This window comes from Halictus rubicundus, chromosome 13 (genome assembly GCF_050948215.1).
Source record: "Halictus rubicundus isolate RS-2024b chromosome 13, iyHalRubi1_principal, whole genome shotgun sequence".
Lineage (NCBI taxonomy): Eukaryota > Metazoa > Arthropoda > Insecta > Hymenoptera > Halictidae > Halictus > Halictus rubicundus.
The window spans coordinates 2,055,056-2,072,408 of NC_135161.1; the positions used below are offsets into that span (position 1 = coordinate 2,055,056).

The 17,353-nt window shown below is 41.5% G+C and overlaps 2 long non-coding RNA genes across 2 annotated transcripts; both read right to left on the bottom strand.

Annotated features, from left to right (window-relative positions):
* Window positions 1-314: 314 nt before the first annotated feature.
* Window positions 315-1,621, bottom strand: LOC143360412 (uncharacterized). Its single transcript, XR_013083271.1, has 3 exons — window positions 1,408-1,621; window positions 973-1,185; window positions 315-879 (listed from the first exon to the last, which is right to left on the bottom strand). It is a non-coding gene; the product is annotated as an uncharacterized LOC143360412 (long non-coding RNA).
* Window positions 1,622-2,060: 439 nt separating this feature from the next.
* LOC143360309 (uncharacterized) lies at window positions 2,061-3,770 on the bottom strand. Its single transcript, XR_013083245.1, has 3 exons — window positions 3,152-3,770; window positions 2,987-3,062; window positions 2,061-2,148 (listed from the first exon to the last, which is right to left on the bottom strand). It is a non-coding gene; the product is annotated as an uncharacterized LOC143360309 (long non-coding RNA).
* Window positions 3,771-17,353: the final 13,583 nt, after the last annotated feature.

Consider the following 17,353-nt stretch of genomic DNA (forward strand, 5'->3'; position numbering starts at 1 on the left):
CTAGGGCCCATGCTCGAAGAATTGCTGAGCTACTTAAATGTCTCAATTTAAATCATTTAAACGAAGTTGAAAAGGGTAGTATCTTGGAAATTATAAGCGATTTCCCATATCAATTTCACCTCCCTGGAGATAAGTTAGGTAGTACTAATGCTGCTGAGCATACCATAGTAACAACTGATGATAATCCCATTAATACTAAGCAATATAGGTTCCCCCTTGCCCATAAAGATGAGATAAATAAGCAGGTGGATAGGTTAATCAAAGACCAAGTAATTCAATCCTCCATTTCTCCATATAACTCGCCGGTCTGGATCGTCCCCAAAAAAACCGATTCTTCTGGTAGAGCTCGTTGGCGCATGGTAATTGATTACCGTAAACTGAATGAGAAAACTATCAGTGATGCGTACCCACTTCCTAACATTACCGACATATTAGATCAACTTGGTGGAGCGAAATACTTTAGTACGTTAGATCTAGCTTCCGGCTTCCATCAAATTCCAATTACCGAAAAGTCTAAAGCAAAGACCGCATTTTCAACCCCCTATGGTCACTATGAGTTTAATAGAATGCCATTTGGGTTAAAAAATGCACCGGCCACATTCCAAAGGATGATGGATTTAGTGTTGTCAGGTCTGCAAGGAGTAGAACTCTTTGTATACATGGATGACATTGTCATTTATGCTGACTCCCTTGAGGAACATCGTCGAAAGTTGCGGAATTTGTTAGCTCGATTACAAAACGCCGGTTTAACTCTTCAGCCGGATAAGTGCTGGTTCCTCCGTAAGGAAATTACTTATTTAGGCCATATCATCACTACCGATGGTGTGAAACCCGACCCGATGAAAATTGAAGCCGTCAAACGATTCCCCGTACCTAAAACTAAGAAAAATATTAAGCAGTTTTTGGGCCTTGTAGGGTATTATAGGAGATTCATTCAGGATATGGCGAAAATTGCCAAACCTCTTACTCAACTATTGAAAAAAGATGTTCATCTAGTATGGGACGGTAAAGCCCAAACGGCCTTCGAAACCCTCCGGGATCTTATCTGTGCAGAACCCCTCCTGCAATTCCCAAATTTCTCACAACCCTTCGTAGTTACCACAGACGCTTCCAATTTCGCTGTAGGGGCTGTATTGAGCCAAGGGCCTATAGGGAAAGACCTCCCCATCGCGTATGCATCTAGAACTTTAAATGAAGCAGAATGTAATTATTCTACTATAGAAAAGGAATTGTTAGCAGTTCTATTCGCAGTAGACCATTTTCGACCATATCTCTACGGTCATCAATTCACCCTGGTAACCGATCATCGCCCGTTAGTTTGGTTACACAATGTCAAAGATCCCACATCAAAACTTATGAGATGGCGAATTAAATTGAACGAATACGAGTATAACATTGTGTACAAACCTGGTAAGGTGAACTCCAACGCAGACGCATTGTCCCGAAACCCTGTAGACCTCCAAAATAATTCAATGTTCCAAACAAACTTAATAGATCCTTGTCTGGAGAATTCGGGGGTGGCTCTCGCAGGCGCCGGCGAGGTGTTGCTCACGAACCTCCGGACAAACCCAAATCCTAACTCAGACCAAAGTTTAGAATATTACTGTGAGGAACGGGTTGCCTCTGTTTTTCTTGCGCGCGGGGAAGCAGTGGTTGGAAATGAGGTCGAAGACAGTTGCAAAACTTTTGGTATTAGAGACAGCGATAATGACGACAGTGACGATTATCATACTGCTGACGAAGACGAAACGCCTTCACCCTCAATAAAATTCCATGTAGGAGGGAAGGAACCACTCTCTGATCTGTACGAGGTCGTTGAAAGACATGACAACCGTGAAGAGAGTGTAGATATTCGGATTCTGCCTCGGGCATCGTTGGCTTGCGGCGACTCGGGCGTCTGGAAAATCGGCAAGCCGGAAAACCTCCTGACCCCGTTCCAGGCACCGTTAGGCGCAAGGACGATGCTTTCTCTTTCTATCCCTTCTTTTCGGCGCTCTGGCTGCCCTGAGAATATCGGCAATCCGGAAAACCTCCTGACCCCGTCTCAGGGAGCTATGGGTGGTGTATTGCGTGGTAAAGCGCAGATTCTTCAGGCTGAGGAGCCGGTTATAGGGGCACAATCCGAGATAGGGCCGACCTCATTCAAACCTGAAACACAGATAGAGAATCTATATGACACAACGCAGAAAGCGAATAAAATATTACCTATTAGAGTCACGGACAATATACCCAACCCTCATCCCACTTTCCTCCCGACCTTTAAACATTCTAAGGATTATCTCTACATGCGTAAAGATAACCTTATACATTTCCTCCCTACTGATTGTTCATGTGCTACAGAGACTAGCAAGGATCTCCTGAAACGGGAGAAGTTTCTTATCCATCGAGTAAAAGAGTACAATGTTAATGTTGGAGAAGCCTTAACCATATCCGGGGATAGATTCTATATATTTCACTTATTCATTAAAACTACCTCTGAAGAGATACCTGACTTTCAGAATATCGTAGCCTCATTGAAGTCCCTCAAATGCCTCATGGATAGGACAAACACAAAAACCCTTAGCATTTCTAGAGTACACAATGGATTAGGAACTATTGGTTGGGATCTCCTCGAACAATCAATAAAATCCATACTTACTGACCCCCAATATATAATAACCATTTGTTCCGGAGAAATAATCATCCCTGAAATATCGGATAGACTAAAAATTATTAAGGAACATCACGACACTACCATCGGTGGTCATCATGGTATGACCAAGGTATACGACAGTATTAGAGAAAATTTTTATTGGCCTAGGATGGGAAAAGAAATCCAAGATTTTGTGAGGACTTGCCCTTCTTGTCAACAGAACAAGGTACTTTCCGCAAAAACTAGACAACCCATGCGCATCACTGATACCCCAAGTAGAGCTTTTGAAAAAATTCAAATGGATATAGTAGGTCCCTTGCCCATTACCAATAAAGGCAATAAATATTTACTTACCCTACAGGATAATCTAACCAAATACTCAGATGCCATTCCGTTAGCAAGCATAGATTCAATAACTGTTGCCACAGCCCTGGCGGAACAATTTATTAGTAGATTTGGATGTCCCAGGACTATTCATACGGATCAGGGACGAAACTTTACGAGTGAAGTTATGAAAACCTTTTGTAAAATCTTCAAGATCCAAAGGATTACTTCTACTGCATTCCATCCACAGTCATTAGGATCTCTCGAACGTGCCCATAGAGTTTTTGTAGAATATTTGAAACACTACTGCACTAAAACAGACTGGGATGATTGGATTAGATTTGGGATGTTTTCATATAACACTTCCGTACATGAAGCTACAGGATTTACCCCACACGAATTAGTTTTTGGTGTTAAGGCTTTAATTCCTTCTGAATTTGCTAAGCAGGAAATCCCTCGGACATTCTTTCAGTACTTAAACGAATTGTTTACAAAGATTACCACTACTCAAGCTATGGCAGCAACGAATTTAAATCGAGCAAAGGAAAAAAGTAAACGACTGTACGACAAAAATGTTAATCCTCGTAAATTTAATGTAGGCGATTATGTTTATCTAGCTAAGGAACCAAAAACGTCCAAATTTGATACCGAATGGGCAGGGCCATACCACGTAGTTAATGTATATAACGACTTAACAATAGAGATAGAGATAAGTAATAATAAATTTAAAACGGTCCATGCGAATAAGTTGAAACTAGCCTGTATACGATTAGATTAGTAAAGCGACTGAGTATAAAACTGTTGTACAAATAAACTGAATCCACCTTAAACGATTTTAATGTAAATATATACATCAGGAACTCCGAGTGTAGGTACACCTGCGCACACACACATATATAGTTATTCTGAAACAGACTCAAATCATGCGCCGTCTATATAATTAATTAGAATAGAGTAGTATCAAGTAGTATGTAAAAGCTGTTCCCATAGGAAACACCTTTTCGATAAGGGGGAAGGTGTAGCGTGGCCAGTTGACCACGCGAACATAGCTAGATATATATATATGCATCGATTAATGGCGCGGAGAGGGAAATTTAAATATAAGATGTAATCGCGTATTTCATACATACGTATTTTATTTGGGCGCGATAGTTTAGAGTAGGTAAAGAAAGACCGGGAGAGTTCCATAGAGATCCTTGACGAAATTCGAGTCGGCGAGACTAATTGAGGAATTTAGAGAAAGTCACGCAGCCTCTTAGAGTAGCTTCTCCAATTCTACATAAATTAGGGATAGTCGAAGTCCGGAATCAGTTAAGGACAAGAGGTCATAAATTCCGAGTCAAGGACCTCTTGGAACTCCCTCGGACCTCTCGCTCGTTCGGTCCCACATGGCCCCACGTCCCTTGTTTTGGCGGGGCTTCACCCTCATGCGTACCCCACTCCCGTGCGTGCGCTATTAAGATCCATCCACTGCCAATCACCATCAAGCAGCAACCGGAAGACGAGTGATCCGACGAATCAACGCCTAGCCAGAAGATCCCAATTTTCCTATTGGCTAAGGAAGCGAGAAGGAAGAAGCTAAAAAAGGGATTCGAAGCTCCAGGACGACAGAACTCATTGTAGAACTGAGGGAGTTACATCTCCAAGTACTTGCAATAAAATCTACAACAGTTTTTCGCCTTTAAACTCTGTGTACAAAGTTTATTTGTGAACCTCCACGAGCAGAGCGCTTCAGCGCTCCACGGGCACCCGAACCCACACCAAAAGTCCCCATCCCACCACACGGCGACGCAACATGTTGCGTCGCAGTGTGGTGAAATAGGGATTTTGGTAGTGGGTTCGAGTGCCCGTGGAGCGCTGAAGCGCTCTGCTCGTGGAAATTAAGAAATAAACTTTCTTCACAGAGTTAAAGGCGAAAAACTGTTGTAGATTTTATTTGTGGTTCGTTGGGATGTGACTCCCTCAGTTCTACAATGAATTCTGTCTCATCCTGGAGCTTCGAATCCTTTTTCTAGCTTCTTCCTTCTCGTCTCGCTTCCTTAGCCAATAGGAAAATTGGGATCTTCTGGCTAGGCGTTGATTCGTCGGATCACTCGTCTTCCGGTTGCTGCTTGATGGTGATTGGTAGTGGATGGATCTTAATAGCGCACGCACGGGAGTGGGGTACGCATGAGGGTGAAGCCCCGCCAAAACAAGGGAGGTGGGACCATGTGGGACCGAACAAGGGAGAGGTCCGAGGGAGTTCCAAGAGGTCCTTGACTGAGAATTTATGACCTCTTGTCCTTAACTGATTCCGGACTTCGACTATCCCTAATTTATGTTGAATTGGAGAAGCTACTCTAAGAGGCTGCGTGACTTTCTCTAAATTCCTCAATCAGTCTCGCCGACTCGAATTTCGTCAAGGATCTCTATGGAACTCTCCCGGTCTTTCTTTACCTACTCTAAACTATCGCGCCCAAATAGAATACATATGTATTAAATACGCGATTACATCTTATATTTAAATTTCCCTCTCCGCGCCATTAATCGATGCTATATATATATCTAGCTATGTTCGCGTGGTCAACTGGCCACGCTACAGTTTCAACTTCTGTACGGCTGGCTTATGGGAATCTCGTATCCATAGTATATATATATATCAGTGCTGACGGACGATCTAGATCATTCGACAAGGAAGTCGTTTTTTTCCGGTTCGTCAGTCAATAAATAGAGCAGCCGCATGCCCGTCCTCCTCTCTTTAGTCTCGTGTATTCTTTCTCGAACATCGTCTCTTGTATTCTTTCTCGAACATCGTAAGTGCGATAAAGCGATTAAGCTACATCACAGACGAGGTATAGGAGTAGACCAATCACCCAATGTATTTTTCTGTCTCACGCTCGGGGGGCTCTAGAGCCCCCGTACCATTCCGTGTCACATCCTACCGTATCATTCAGAACTAATATTGTGGAACCGATATTCTGCAATGGCGCTGTTTCTGATATAATTTTAAATCTCATGTCGAGGATTCATATGATGAATGAGACAAAAGAATGTTGTTTCCTCTTAATTCCATTACGGCTGTTACGCGAGTGCATCGAAGGAGACGTAATGTAATAATAATAATAACGTAACGTCTCCGGCTGAAAATATTTTGGTCCCGGATCGAATCCCGCATGGAATGATTTTTTTTTCGTTAAACACTTTTTTCTTGTTCTTTCTACTACATCAGTCTTCTTCCCTGTGCAATTACAACTACAACAGTGTAATAACATAATTATAAGAAATTAAATTAGTTCAATATTAGCCAAAAGTAAGAACGTAGTTTAAATTTAATTTAATAAAATACGACGTTGATATCACTAATTTCATTTGACTATTTAATAGCTACCTATTCAATCTACTTCTGATATTGCTTTTCATTTGCAGCGTATATATTCTAATAAATTTAATTATTTGGGATTGATAAAAGATTGAACAACAATATTTATAATAACTAGTTTTGAACATTTTTTAAGGGTAATTAAATTTAAAAAACAAAAAGAATTATTTTGTAACAGACCTGCCTGCGCCAGGCCTGTTACTAGCCGTGATCGCCGCCGAACCCGAACCTACCCGAACACGACCGACGGATACCGAGAACCGCCGGTGCCCGCGAACGTTCTCCGCGATCCCCGCGTCACCGAACCGATCTTGGCGGGAATCGGAAACCGCCATGATGCGAAACCGTCCCGCCGGATGCGTGACGCCGCCGGAAAATCCTCCGCGAACCACCCCGCGCCGCACCACCTCGCCTAGCGAGGAGAGAGAAACGAACAGGAAGTCGGCCTCTTCGGTTTTTTCGACTTCAACGTGCGCGGATCGTTTTCCCGTATCTAGCCGCCGATACCGAACATGCCGATTCCGTAACCGAAAATTATTACGCGAGTACCGCTTGCCGAACGCACCGTGACCGAGACGCGTGAGTGTCCCGCGTCTAACTGCCGAGCAGTTTTTTCGCGTCCTCGCGATCCGCGAAATCCGCGCCCGCCGCCGAGAAACTCCCGGAGCTGCCGACCCGAACGCCGAGCGATCGAGGACCGGAGCCAGGGTAAGTAACCTGCTGTTGTAATACTTCCCCGACACCCCCGCCACCGTCCTACACCCACGGAGAGCGAACCACCCGCGACCGACGTATCGCCGGTCGCCCTGGGGCACGGGCTCTCCGTCCACCGAGGTTGCCCCTGGTCCGGTTACGCCGCTGCGTACGGCCATGACCCCGCCGTGATATGTTCCCCCGCGTGGGACCCGGGCCGATAAGCCGCGAACCGCGAATGTAACGACGGGACAGTGAGCAATATTCGGAAAAACATGTGTTCTTGACCGCCCGTTCCCGACCGCCCGTATCCCGCCGAGAACCTCGCGTAATCCCGCCGCGAACCTTGGCACGGCGAGCCAAATCCGGCCGCGAGGAACCGCTGTACGAGATCCGCGGAAAACGGACTCGTTACAATTTAAAAATACAAAATATATTTCAGTACATACCATTAAACCCGATTCTTTTTAATTTTTTCAGTTTAAATTTCACTTTGATATCTTTTTTAGTTCAAAAGTTATAGCAAAATGTGCGCCTCGCCAAACCGGGAATCGAATGCGCTACTTCCAGACATAGTTGGGCACTATTTAGATAACAAATTATTTAAATAACGATTCCAATAAAAGATACTTTAACTTTATTCGTTATTCGAAGGTTCGAATAAAAAAAGTATCTTTGTCGAATAAATAATTTCCGACGAATAAAGATAATTTTTTTTACTCGAAACGGATTTATTCGAACTTAGAATAATTTTTTCATCTTTTATCTGTATCTTTTATTCAAAGGCTTCGAATAAATCTTCGAATAACTTTTGCCAGCTTGAATAAACAGCAACGAGGTCCGACGAGCGCCGAACTTCAAAGACCCAGCGACTGACAAACGGCATACAATGTAAGCAGATGGAGAATCGCGTACGAATGCAAGTTTAAACTTTTAGATTTTTCAATATACCACCATAAAATTGCGACGAGTGAATTGGGGGCTTTTCCTGATGAAAATGAGTCCAAATTCGAGTGTAATCGAACAAGTTTCACTGATACGTAATGTTACGATAAAAATTACAATCTCATTAAAGACAGTCCAAATGATGTCGTGTTTGGGCTCATTTTGATCGGGATAGGCTCTACAACTCATTCGTATTAACAATATTGTTCTGATTAAAAACATAAAAGCATAAATTGCCAATAATGTTGGATTCTCCATCTGCTTACATTGTAGGCTGTTGGTCGGTCTTTATAAAAAAATCTTTACTCGTCGAATAAATTCATTACGTGTGGAATAGAGATAACATAATTATTTTTATTTGATGCGTAACAAATCATTTTTTTATCTTTTATTCGCTGTTTGAAATGTCTATTTCAATAAAAATTTGCCCATCTTTGCTCCTACAATTATATGATTTTATATTATATTAATTCATCCACGTGATTCTCTCTCAAACTCTATACTATTCGGAATAGTACGTTAAATAAACGCTACTCTGGTTTTCAACATATTTCTGTTCCCACAGATCGATTCTTGGAACAATTATCTATTAAAAAAGTGTAAGGAAATAATGCTTGTTCATGAAATATTTTTAAATTACAAATTAAGGTATCTCATATGAAATTTGAAGTAGAAATTGATTTTCCTAAAATTATGCTTTAATCATTTCTTACGTAAAATATTTTTACGAATTTTTCGTCTTTGATATTAGTTTTACTTTTAATATTTTAAATCTTAAAAAGCAACACTAAAAAAAATATCTGTTTAATTTGAATACGTTTGTCGGAGAATGTAACATTTGATAATCGATATGGTTCCGTGATGATTCCCCTTCTCACCGACGAGAATTTCCTTCGCGGTCTTCTGCACCGACGAGATACCGTCGTTGGCCTTCTGTTTCTTACTCCAGCCAAAATCTATCCTAGAGGGCGGTAGAAAACACCGTGTGTAGGGGCTACGTATGTTGCCGCACGTTGCCGCAGCGCTAGCGTCGCCGGCATCAGCCGCGTGCAAGCGGCAAGAGTGAGTCGCCGCTCTCGACTCTGCGTGTCCGACGACCCAAGGCGGATTTGCCGCCGCCGAGATTACACCATCGCTCTCTCGTGTAATAACCTTCGTCGAGATAAGACATAATAAAGTTTTCTGTACTACAATACGCAACAGTGCCTTCCATCCAGTTTCCGGTTTCCCGGCGGTAGTAGGCCGCAGTCTGGAAATTCCCCAGACCGTAAACCTACACGTGTGTGGGGATTTTAGTGGTCCACCACGTCTCCCACGACTCCCAACATCACGGGTCGCCAATGTGGGGATTTTAATGGTGGTGGAGGCGTACAGGTGTACGCACTGCCAAGTTCCGACGGTCCTCCACACACATGGGGACCAGGAACATAGATTTCGTAACACACGAGAGATTGGGGTCACCAGTGGCCGGAGGCCACGCGTTCTCTGGCGAGAACGCACGAAATATATGTCCAGACGGACTGTGTTCAATATGGACGCGCCACGCGGTCGCGGCAAGGAGGATATAGGTTAAGCACGTGAGGCCCACTCCTCACGAGTAATACACACGTCGGATAACAACCGAAATAACGAGGTTTATTAACACGCTCCGAATAGGAGCTCGCGACACACCAGACTCGTCGCGATAACGATATACAGAGCCGGCTCGGTCCTGCGGCAGTAAGCCGCAGGATACACGGTATACCAAAACACGTCTACCTTTGTTAAGGGCCCGGAGCGCCAAAAGTAGAGTGACTACATTACCGACAAAATATGGTTTTACGGGGATCAAGTTTTCGTCCTTAAAAAGGAATATTTTGTCGCTGGTAAAGGGCTCATTCGAAAGAGGAAGGTTCAATCTAATGCGGGCTGGTCATGAGCTGACGAGATTATGGAGATATTTAGAAATATGAGCGTTAGAAATAGGCCAAACATTGACGATGCACGTGCCGTGGAATTCAAGCATTTTTATGCCATTGGATGAGTTTTCCGGATGATGTCGAGACCAGCCCGCATTAGAAAATATCTCCAGCTACAAATTGAGCTATAATTTGTCTTGATTCTGTTGCGAAATAAAGGCGAAAACTTGTTTTCCGTTTCGGCATGGCTTTCTAGCGTCAGAATTCATAATATCGATAATATAGAGCAAAAAATGTGACAAGTTTAGTTGAGCTGGAGCTCATCAGGTGGCGCCTAAGTAGAAGGACTGTCGAAGTGGGATTGGAGGAACCTGCAAGCGTAGATTGTGGTTATGTTCGACGCCTATTCGCTCATCGGCAACGTGCGTCTGGATATGTGTGTATATGTATATAATTTTCCTATACATGCAAATACTCCGCTAGTTTCAGCTAGTTTGATGTTTCGGACTCATGCAAGCAATGTGCAGTTGTCCATATACGAATATAGCATAGTCGTAGCTGTAGCTTCATGTATCATATGAAATTGCGATCAAATTTGTATACCGATGAGCTTACATACAGTACCACATTATACAAAAGAGAAAAAGAAATTGTTAACCCTTAGCACTCGAGTGGTGACTCTGAACCACCACTAGAAATTGTTGTGGCATTATTTCAAAGAAATTACAACAAATATTACAATGTATTTGTTACATTAAAAAATTTGAATTGAACAGATTACTAAACATTTAAATATTATGTGTGGAAATCTGATCAGTTTCGTATGAATAAAATGAAAATATTCGACCTTAGCCCAGAACTCACACAAAACATCCTTGCTTCGGTCGATTGTACGAGAACTTGTGTGCAGCAAGCTTGTACTTGATAGAATTTGTAATCGTCAATTAAATGTGATGCTAATTATATCATGTTCGGTGTAATTTTTATCAGAAAAGAAAAGAGCTTATTCCGATGAAAATGAGTCCAAACACGACATCATTTGGACTATCTTCAATAAGAATGTCATTTTTATCGTAACATTACGTATCAATAAATTTGTTCGATTACACTCGAATTTGGACTCATTTTCATCAGGAAAAGCCCCTCAATTCACTCGTCGCAATTTTATGGTGGTATATTGAAAAATCTAAAAGTTAAACTTGCATTCGTACGCGATTCTCCATCTGCTTACATTGAATGCCGTTTGTCAGTCGCTGGGTCTTTGAAGTTCGGCTCTCGTCGGACCTCGTTGCTGTTTATTCGAAGCCTTCGAATAAACGATACAGATAAAAGATGAAAAAATTGTTCCAAGTTCGAATAAATCCGCTTCGAATAAAAAAAATTATCTTTATTCATCGGATAAATTCTCGTCGAATAAAATTATTTATTCGACGAAGATACTTTTTTTATTCGAACCTTCGAATGACGAATAAAGTTAAAGTATCTTTTATTCGAATCGTTATTTAAATAATTTGTTATCTAAATAGTGCCCAACTATGTCTGGAAGTAGCGCATTCGATTCCCGGTTCGGCAAGGCGCATATTTTGCTATAACTTTTGAACTAAAAAAGATATCAAAGTGAAATTTAAACTGAAAAAATTAAAAAGAATCGGGTTTAATGGTATGCACTGAAATATATTTTGTATTTTTAAATAATTCTTTTTGTTTTTTAAATTTAATTACCCTTAAAAAATGGTCAAAACTAGTTATTATAAATATTGTTGTTCAATCTTTTATCAATCCCAAATAATTAAATTTATTAGAATATATACGCTGCAAATGAAAAGCAATATCAGAAGTAGATTGAGTAGGTAGCTATTAAATAGTCAAATGAAATTAGTGATATCAACGTCGTATTTTATTAAATTAAATTTAAACTAAGTTCTTACTTTTGGCTAATATTAAACTAATTTAATTTCTTATAATTATGTTATTACACTGTTGTAGTTGTAATTGCACAGGGAAGAAGACTGACGTAGTAGAAAGAACAAGAAAAAAATGTTTAACGAAAAAAAAATCATTCCATGCGGGATTCGATCCGGGACCAAAATATTCTCAGCCGGAGACGTTACGTTATTATTATTATTACATTACGTCTCCTTCGATGCACTCGCGTGTCAGCCGTAATGGAATTAAGGGGGCCGGCAGGTCGACTCTGTGTAACCACACACATACATGAAATCCATATACGTATATGAACTTGCAAGGGTCAAAATGTTGACAAATTGACGCTTCAATATCGCAATGAGCAGTTTAAAAGTGGTCACTTGGGTTTCCTAAAAGTCCAATCTAGGTCTGTCCAGAGCCCAAATTGCGAATTTCTACCTCATCGTCGAGTAATTTGTAATATTCGGCAGAAATCTCGCTTTCTGAAGCAAGGATGACGTCACAAGATGGCTGCCGCAGAGAGATTCTCTTAATTTCGAGAGATTTAGTGTTCGTATCGAAAAAAACGCTCTGGACAGACATAGCAAAGACATGTACGAACACGGTGGTATGCATTTTTAATTGATTACTTACTTATTTAAGGCGTAAAATGTCTAGAAAAAAACGCACCATTTCGCGGTTCCGCTTACTAGCGCCCCCCGGTCTCCCCGCGGCAAACACTGTACCTTGCGATAGAATACGGTCGATAATGCAGGTCGATATTACAGGTTTACATATGTACGATATGTATGCTGCCGAATATTGCAAATTACTCGACGATGAGGTATAAATTCGCAGTTTGGGCTCTGGACAGACGTAGATTGGACTTTTAGGAAACACAAGTGACCACTTTTAAACTGCTCATTGCAATATTGAAGCGGCAATTTGAAAATTTTCTGACCCTTGCACGTTTCGAAAGAGGCCACGACCTTCGGGTCATCGATTCTGTTGAAACTTTGCATACTTATAGATCTCGTTGTCCTGTTCACAAATATACACCATTATAGGGGCAGATACTCAATAATTTTCGCGATATTAACGATTGAAGTTTCATTATTTCCTATGTAATGCCGTATTTTTTTCTACGGTACAACAAGATTCGGTTTGGCGTGACTGCAGCGTACCAAGTTTTCAACCGGACGACCAGTGTTCAAATCCTGTCTACTAACGTATTTTTTTTAATTTCATTATGTTTTATCATTGTATATTTATAATATCAATTTCACTTCAAAGTACCGATTTAATTTTGATAAAATATAGCAGGCCGAAGGTCGTGGCTTCGCCTTAGCATCTCGTGACGCCACGCTTGTTTCGAACGCCTCGCGAAATTCACATTTTGGCCTCTGAACCAGAATAACCAGAGGGTTATCAAATCATTTCAACGGAAAAATTGTGATTTCATTAGTTTCTTTTCGCAGAAATCGATTTTTTCCAAAATCCTGAGGTGACAGACAAATTTTGTGATCGGATTTGATGTCAGCGTGATAAAATCTACGAGAACAGATGTACAGAATGTCAAGAAAAATCTAACCGTGCATGGCATTGGATAAATCACAATTTTGTTTAAATATTCCAAGTTTATTTTCAAAGTTAAAACATGTTTGTACCATAGTCTCTCTATTTTTCCCTTCTTTTGCAATATTTTAACTTCTAAAAAAAATCATAGCTCTATCTCATTTCTATCGAAAGTTCTTTGATTTTGACAGAAACTTCGTCACTTTGTCAAATATAGTGTTACGAGTATCGATATGTTACGATATCGAGACATCGCGCCGAATGGTCTTCGTTGTATCGTCGTCACTAAGACAACGCGGCTAACTTCTCGGTTTTATATATTGTAAACATATATAAAACTTTGGAAAATGCTATAAACTTATATATATATATATGATATTATTCAAGTTTATTTTACGTTTAGTCTTTAGTTGTAAATTTGTATTTGTTTGTTTCTTAACTTCAGATTTGACATCTAAAGTAAAAAAATATGACAAATTTTGTTTAATTTTTTATGCGCTTTGTGGCATAAAAAAAGCTGCTTTAATTTCATTTTGAATATAATTTTCTTTCTGACAGGAAGTAAATTCCGACTCATTTTCTTTTTAAAAGAAGTCCTGTTAATATATGTATAAAATTATTATAATGTTAAGAATAAACTGATTCAATTTAATATAAATCAAGTGATTTCCTTAGCTTTTGCATACACGTGACTGCTGTTCGAGTTTGATTTCAGAGATAGTAGCAAAAAACTGCAAAGGTAATGTGACAACGAGTCCTGTGTATATCTATGCGCCCGTGGCAATGTACGTGTTAGCATGTGTTGGTCGGCCGAATCGGGCTCATGCAGAAATCAGTTTCACGAAACGCTTGTAAATTTACGGGTTTGATGACATGGCAACAGTGAGGCGAAGATGATATGTGGCAACCATGTCTAGTCGCTAGCTTTCTCTCTCAATTTTCGTTTCTCTTTTCCACTACTTCTCAAGTCGGCATTTCATATATTCTTTTTTACCGATATGTCGTAGACGCGATGTAGTTCCACAAAAAAAATTTTAATCATTCCACAATCAGTTTTCCCTACTGACCGTTCGAGGACCGTTCGAGGATTGGCGTGACAGTCAAGGCCAAATGCCTGCCGGCCCCCTTAAGAGGAAACAACATTCTTTTGTTTCATTCATCATATGAATCCTCGACATGAGATTTAAAATTATATCAGCAACAGCGCCATTGTAGAATATCCGTTCCACAATATTAGTTCTGGATGATACGGTAGGATGTGACACGGAATGGTACGGGGGCTCTAGAGCCCCCCGAGCGTGAGACAGAAAAATACATTGGGTGATTGGTCTACTCCTATACCTCGTCTGTGGTAATAGCATTTCTGTAAAGGAAACTGCACGGCAGATACCGACCACCGAATCTTGAAAAGTCACGTGACTGACCCGGGCCCTTAAGAGCCGTCGCGAGAAGAGCACAAGGCAGCGTCGGCAACGCGCTCGTTGCCGCTATCGCCCGGCCGCGCAGGCGCAGAAGCGCTTAAGGGGAGGGAACCGAACCTGACCAGGGCAAGCTCCAAATGCCCCGACACAATAATGATCGTCACGCTATGAAAGAACGAACGGCCGCTAGAGGAAGCTAAATAGTAACATTTCTGTCCAGTAGGGGAGCTAGGAACGTTTTCCAAAGTTCAGTATCGAGCAACACACTGTATTGGTAAAACAGAGGAAGAGAGAATGTACGGACGTACGACAACGTGGATGGCGCTGTCGTAGCTTCGTTCGAATAGCCGTGCCGTGGCACACTCACACACCGCCTGATCAGCGTGTACGTGTGCCGTCGGCGATCGCAAGGGTCAGGGATGCCTGGAAATATTTCCCAATAATGCAGTCACGGGACTTGTCAATGGTGAAAAGAGCTAGATGAAAGTTCTATCTAGGGTGGAAAGGTCCTCAGAAGTCGTACTTTTGCATCATTGAGAAACGGTTAGCAATATTCGGCAGCACGTCGTTTCTCAGGGAAGCTATGGGAACTGACATGGCGGCACACTCACACACCGCCTGGTCGGCGTGTACGTGTGCCGACGGCGATCGCAAGGGTCCGGGATGCCTGGAAATATTTCCCAATAATGCAGCGACGGGACTTTTCCATAGTGAAAAGAGCTAGATAAAGGTTCAATCTAGGGTGAAAAGGTCCTCAGAAGTCCTACTTTTGCGTCATCGAGAAATGATTAGCTATATTCGGCAGCATGTTGTCCGCCAGAGAGGCCTGTAGGAGCATGAGCGGCGCGTCAACCTGGATGGCGCTGTCGTAGCTTCGTTCGAATAGCCGTGCGGCGGCACACTCACACACCGCCTGATCAGCGTGTACGTGTGCCGACGGCGATCGCAAGGGTCAGGGATGCCTGGAAATATTTCCCAATAATGCAGTCACGGGACTTGTCAATGGTGAAAAGAGCTAGATGAAAGTTCTATCTAGGGTGGAAAGGTCCTCAGAAGTCGTACTTTTGCATCATCGAGAAATGGTTAGCAATATTCGGCAGCACGTCGTTTCTCAGGGAGGCTATGGGAACTGACATGGCGGCACACTCACACACCGCCTGGTCGGCGTGTACGTGTGCCGACGGCGATCGCAAGGGTCTAGGATGCCACTAACCATTTCCCAATAATGCAGAGACGGGACTTTTTCATAGTGAAAAGCGCTTTAGCCAATTAGCATCTTGGAAGGTTGGATAATACAAGGATGTGAATTTTCAGTAATGGCACTAGATAAAAAGATCAACCTGACATGCTGAATCCCTCAAAAATCCCTAAAAATTATTGTTTGCGAAATGTAACAAATAGTTGGGCAAACTATATTTATCAATTGATTTTTTCTAGTTTTTATCTCCAGATAAAAATGAATATATTCTAAATATTTTCTGTAAAAATTTGATTTCAATATCTCTAATGGTTTGAAAGCAACCTGTTGCGAATTAGTATCTTGCGTCGATGGCCCGCTCCATAACATTGACAGTGGAGGGTGTCATAAGTTAGCCCTCCCACGACACTGTCTCGCCGAAGACGAAAGAACTTTCCTGTAACCTCAGTGCAAAACACAGTCATTCTCTAAAGTCTGAAACATTGCCGCTTCGCACGAATGTACGATTGCCTAGTAAATATGATCCAAATTATATCATGTTTGGTGTCAATTTTATCAGGAAAATGACGCGAATGTGTTGAGAGAAGTTTCATGAATATATTATGAAAAACAAAAGAATTGGGACATTGCATTAGTATTGTTTCACCGATATACCTGACCCCGCATAATGTTACACTCTTCGGCGGTCTAGCTTCTAGCCCCTTCGAAGGGTAGACACTTGGGCGCGTCATAAATTGGCCCTTCTCCGATAGTGTCCAGCCAAAGACGAAAGAGCTGGCATGCAGCCTCGGTGCGAAACACAGTCATTCTCTGAAATCTGAAACATCGTCGCTCCGAACAAATGTACGAATGCGTAGTAAATATGATACAAATTATACCATGTTTGGTATCATTTTTATCAGAAACATTCCACGAATGTGTTGAGAGAGGTTTCAGGAAAAAATAAGGAAAAACAAAAAAAATGATGACATTGCATTAGTATTGTCTCACCGATGTACCTGACCCATGTTACACCCAACGACCGGCACACCGAACGGCCAGGCCGACTACGCTTGCAATGTTCCGCATTTTATATGGATTTCTGTATGCATTGTCTGGCCGGCCTGACGGTACGCGGGGTCCGAGAGTTTCTGCGTTTTTATGAAATACATAATGGTAATAACGGTACTTCATTCATAACTTATAACGTAACTTTTAATATACTTGGTTTTTTTTATAATTACAGTAGGTATATTTAGCAAACATGTGCATAATCTTTATTTGCATTAAATTTTGTATTAAATTAAATTAAATTAAATTAAATTAAATTTGTAGCATGTATAGAAAATTCGAGACGGAAAAGTAAAACAAAACGCGGAACGACAAGCTTCTAGAAGTTTCGCGAAGGGAGTTTGTAGGCAATCA